The sequence below is a fragment of the Argiope bruennichi genome, chromosome 9 (genome assembly GCF_947563725.1).
Source record: "Argiope bruennichi chromosome 9, qqArgBrue1.1, whole genome shotgun sequence".
Taxonomy (NCBI): Eukaryota; Metazoa; Arthropoda; class Arachnida; order Araneae; family Araneidae; genus Argiope; species Argiope bruennichi.
This window is the reverse complement of record NC_079159.1, coordinates 63,105,317-63,111,316: the sequence shown is the minus strand read 5'-3', so window position 1 is coordinate 63,111,316 and position 6,000 is coordinate 63,105,317.

Here is a 6,000-nt window from a genome sequence, read left to right as displayed (position 1 = left end):
CTTTTTACATTTTTAAATGGTATCAGTTTTGACTATAAAGTTTTACGAATTAAATTGAATGATGAAAATTAATTAATGATAAAATGAATTAAAATTCTAATTAAAATTTCAAAAACTGACTCTAAGGCAAACACCACTCCCTCCAAGGCACATTTGTATCAAATATGGTAGTTCTAGATCAAAAGGCATTTTTTGTGAAGTGCAAAACACATTTTTACATGCCCGCCCACATGAAAGGCACCCATACATTTAATTTAATATTATTTTTAATTTTTAAAAAATAATTCAAAGGAACAATTTTCTTTATCTAAGTTTACTTCCTCATTGTATATTGTTCAGTATTCAATGAAAAAATTTTCAAAATACAATATTTTTTTAATCACTAGTGTGCTACACCCTCTCCTGCTCGTTCCGTTCATCTCCCCCCTCCCCAGAATCACATTATCATTTTTTTAGAATCACTAGGGGATTCTCGCCATATATACATTTGTTTTTACTTTGCTGGCTCATTATATCTACATATTTCTGAAAATTGTTTGAAATACAAAATACATTCATTTCTAAAAGAATATTTAAATTATTTCAAATAGCATGAACTGATAGTTCCAACGACTTTCATTTTCCTTATTTGTTCTAACAATAAGTTTTTATATCTTCTTAGATATTTTTCTAGTGCTTCTTTTCCAAAGAAATCTTAACAAATTAAAGAGAGTGATGGACCGAAGTCTTTACTTTTAATTCTTTTTGGAAACCTTACATTATTCTTATAAATCTAAACCGTGTTACAACATTGTTTTTTTCACATTGAGTCCTCATTTTCAACAAGTGATCTTTTTTTGAAGAAATAATCACCCAATCAAGCTCCGACTTTTCTTCATTTTCCTCACGTACTCTCCAAAAGAGCAAATAACTGGATAAAAATATTCTCTTTTCCTAGAAAACTTCATCGTTATTGGGTGATAGAGAGTTAAGGCCAGCGTAGTATCCAATCAGAACTCTCGTGAGAAATGAGCGTATCTCTTTATGACCATCCTAACATGGAGAACAACAGGTATATAAATAGTCTGCACTCACATCAGCTGACATCGGAGGATTCAGGTCTTCGTATCGATGCTTCACTATTTTCTCTTATTTCTTTTCCTTCGTGAAAAGGTTCCAAATAGAGTGCTAGGCTATAAAGCCACTTTTAGAGAGAAATCTCTTAGGTGATAATAGCAGGCAGTGCCCTGGTTGGTCTGAATTAAATATAATGTAATGTGTTACGGGAATTCGAAATAATGATTTTGCACTGAACTTGAATGTGATTCTTGAAAAATTTCATCGGAAGAGAATTATAGATTTTCTCTAGATTTAGTTAAAGTTTATTGCTGATGTGGTTTATTAATCTTATTCAGTCTGGCATTAAGTAGATAAATTTAAGAGTTTGAGGTTTATTTTAGAAAAACTTGAATTTGTCTAAAGTGCGCCAAAGGAATAACAAAATTAAAAAGGAATTTAAAATTTAGAAACGCAAGAATAATTTTTTCTTCGAGGTTTTTAATTTTAAAAATAGTTTCAAAATACTGAATCATTCAAAATAGAAAGGAAATCTCAATAAATATAACAAAGAAAAACTTTAATAAATATAAAAAAGGAGGTTTTAAAGTCTTTTAAATAATTTTTTTATATATAAAATACACTTTTATGAGTATTCTAAAAACTAAAATTTTCTTTTTATTTTCATTCATTCATTTTTTTTATTCCTTAGCCTTAGATTTACAATTTATCATCATAAATATAATGAATTTAATTCCGGATAGTATTAATTTTATATTAATTAAGCTCTAAAATATCAAAATAATATATTGTAATCAAGAACACACAAGTGTAGAAAATTTTAGAACTATGAGAAAACCTATGAGAAAAGACATGAAAAATCTACAACTAAATTCCATCTTAACAAGCATGAAACAAATCAAGTTAAATAATGGTATGTAAAATCTGCCTTTGAAATTTTAAATGAAAGACACAATAAAAGTTATTAGAAATCTGTCATTTCTGTTAATTCATAATCTTGATGGACTTTATATATCTCGGTGATTTGTCGGTATGCGCCAACAAGACTTGAGATTCATGTTTTGTACTTGTACTTTCTTTTATACGCTATTTAAAGGAAATATTAATCGTCAAATTTTCGAACTAGAGATTTTGACAAATATCCATATTTCAGATACTCTCAAGTCCAAAAAACAATTTTTTTATATTATATCTTTCTGTTTATCAGTCAATCAGTTGGTATGTCTTTGAATATGATAACTTAAAAATATTTTGAGCTACACGAATTAAATATGATTTATGGATTTAAAATCAAATTTGTAGCTCAATTTCCACTTTTGAACGCATAGGAATTCTATGTGTCTGTTGATAACAAACAAATTCGATAAATCTAAAACGCAAAAAGCAAGGCTGATAAAATTTGGCAGAAAGATTTAGCATCTAAAATATATAGACTTTTAACAAATTTCGAACTAAATCTGTCGTAGGGCTGATCGTTTGTTGGTGTGTATCTTTACATGTATGTAACTGTATTAATTCATAAACAAAATGACTTAAATCAATGAAATTCGGCATGTTGTGACTACATCTGCAGTTCACTGTCAAATTTTAGTTTCATTCAGTCAGCGAAAAGATGTGCGATATTCCGGTGTTCAAGAATATAATGTTCAGTAAAAATATTATATTCCAGCTAAAGAGCTATATTACGCAACTGTTCTTCACTCGTACATTTCAAGGAATTAGCGTCTATTATTAAGGTCAAAACCGCTATACGAAGGAAGGGATCTAGGACCTTAATAGTATAGTACGCGAGAAATTATCGTGGAGACCACATTCTTTGGTTTAAAAATGCTTCAAGATTAATAACAATTTACTGGTTCTTTGTGTCATATAATCACAAAGAATATCTCCGCCTAGCCATAGCAAACGAAAAATCTAAATGACCAAATAACCACAAATAATATGAACTGACCCCCTCGTGAACCCTACCCACATTCTGAGTATCCCATGAACAGAAAATTCATAAAAAGATACACTCTGTTATTGGTAATAATACTGTTACGAAATTTAGTAGGGTTCGTTTGGATAGTGGGAGTTATATGGTGTGGAGAACGCTCAATCAGCAGGCGGCAGTAGAAAACAAAACAACTACGTTTATTTACACGAAGACACACAGGACAGCACAAAGACGACAACTATATACAGCATAGAAGACGATTATCTTCAGCCGAGACGTGCAGCATACAAGACTCTCTACTGCAGACAGTAGCGCACAGCTTAGTTCAGCACTAGCTTGACTCCGTCGCTGCTCCGCTTAGCCTTGGAAGACCAGTTCTTCACCGTCGACTCCACTGGTTCGCGACTACTCGGCAGCTGCAGGCTTCTCCTTTTATAGGTCTCAGGAGGCGGGGCTAGAAGCCTCTCAACCAATCAGGAACGTTCGAGGCGTATCTCGGTTCCTACTGGACGTATCGGGAAAATTCTCGATGTTTCGGGTATAATCTATTTTGGCCTCCAAAGTCGCTGAATTCGCCGCCAAGTCGCCAAGTGTTCTGGGATCTCCTATGGGACCGACTATGCTGGGAAGCCGCATCACGGATTCGTAACAATACCCTTATTTACCTTTATGCATACGCCATATGGCATATCCAAGGTAAGCGAAAACTTGTATAGTAGTTGGATAGCATTTTAATCTCAAACACGAGGTACCTTGTTGAAAAAATATACCCTCCGAAGAGGAAAACTCTTCCTGCCTAGTCATACTGAATATAGGGTTCGAAGCTGAAATAAGGGGACAATAGTCTCAAAAAGAGTAAAACTGCTATTTGTTCCGATATGGCTTTATTACGAGCAGCAAATGCCCAACTTCATTATCGGGGATTTATAATAGAGTTTTTAAACTATAGAAACCACATTACGTTTGACACATGCATCGATCTCTAAGAGGTCAGTGGAGCCGTCATCAGCGATGGGCCCGTTGAATAGGCAACATTGTCATTTCTATACTATCCAGAGAAACAAAGATCTTAATTTATATACGATATATTTGCGATACATACGATATGTTTGCATTCCTTTATTTGAGTTTCCTCTTTCCCTCCAGAGGGCGTTGTGCATCTTATAATCTTATATAGGAAGTTACTTCGAAGCAACGATAAACACCGAAAGAGGTTACAAATATTTAGATGACAAAAATTGCTATATAAAATTGTACCGCAAACAAAATTTTGTAGATAAAATCAGAGAAAAAATGTATAAGATAATGTCTATATAGATGATATCATCAAATGAATAAGATGCAATAATATATACGATGCGATTAATTTTATGTACGATTTGCAATAATATATTCAAAAAGAATTATTTTGGGGTAACTACAATACAACGGTGGCAAAAAATATATAAAATAAAAAAAAATGCATAAAATAAATATAAATTTGAAAAATACATACAAAAATGAGAAAGAAATATTTGCTATCGCATTTGAGCTTCGAAGGAAATGGGATATTGAGATTTTTCCCTTTAATTAATTATATTGAGTTAATATTTTTATAGTCCTATATACTTCATAAAAGAAATATATAATATTAAAATGAAATATATTATTAAAGTACATTTATTTCCTTTAAATTTTATTTATATTGTGCGTTCGTGTAATGATTACATGAGGAATACGGAAATAATGTGACAACAGGAAATAAGAGAATGTATAATTATGATGGAGGACGCGGACCCTCAGATTTTCATACAAATGAGAATTAACTGAGTTAAATCTTTTTTGCATAATTTGATGTTCACGATTTCCTCCATAAATTAATTACATTAAATAATAAAATTGAGAGGAATATATTAAAGCTGATTAGCTGTTTTAATACTTTACACCTGTTATCTTTTAATGTATACATGAACCTTCCTAATGATTTCAAATCCAATGATATATCACAATGACATTAGAAGCTTAATTGTAGAATTTAATTATCTTTTAATTGCACGTTGTCTTTTGCAGTAATGCAATTTCACCTTCCGATTCCTCATATGAACTCTGCAGATAATCAGCAAATCTTTATATCTAAAATTTCAATAATGGAAAAAGATACAAGCGATTATTTTTAAAATAATGACTATGGATTGATCTCTTTGCAACAACAAAATCCATTTTTGAAAATTACGAGAAAAGTTATTTTAAAGAAACTGGCAAAATTGAAGAAAAAAATTGAATGTTAATTGAATTGGTATAGCTTAAGAGGAAATCTTTTAAACTTTGAATTAAAAAGAAAATGTTTTTTTTCTTTCCCAAAAATATTTTTCGCATTTATTACGGAAAACCAACAAAACCTAGTTAAAATTCCAGTTCACTAAATTTAAAATAGAAATTTTATACAAATTATTCAAGATGCATTTTTTTTATTCTCGAAAATACTACTAAATTTGAAAGCTCTAGATCAGACATTAGTCCTGTAAAGCACCAGCTGCTCTAAAATACAAAGTACATATTTACACTTTAAAATAAAATATTAAAAGAAGAAAATAAATATTCCCTTACGGATTTATATGTATTTTGGATTCAATAAAAACAATAATTATTTTTTATAGAAATTCTTTATACGCACCATTAAACGAAAGCAATACGTTGAACTGGCTAGATTCTCTAAAAATTCTTTGAGATTTCCAACTATATTTTATGAAACATTGAATAATCGTTAAATCTTTATTAATCTTTTATGGCATTCGTAAACTGATTCACTAAGCTGTAGATGTCAATTTTTTTTGTAGTTTTAACGTAGCGTTATACTTGTGCAAAAGATGTAATTTCGATAAGAAACGATGATGTTAGCCACCTTCAGAGAAAAGTCATACTGAAACGAGAATGCTATTTTCAATGTTCACATAGCATTCGGTATTCATTCCATTTTAAAAAGTTTGATATTTTTTTTGTTGATAAAAAACGATATAAAATAATATGTC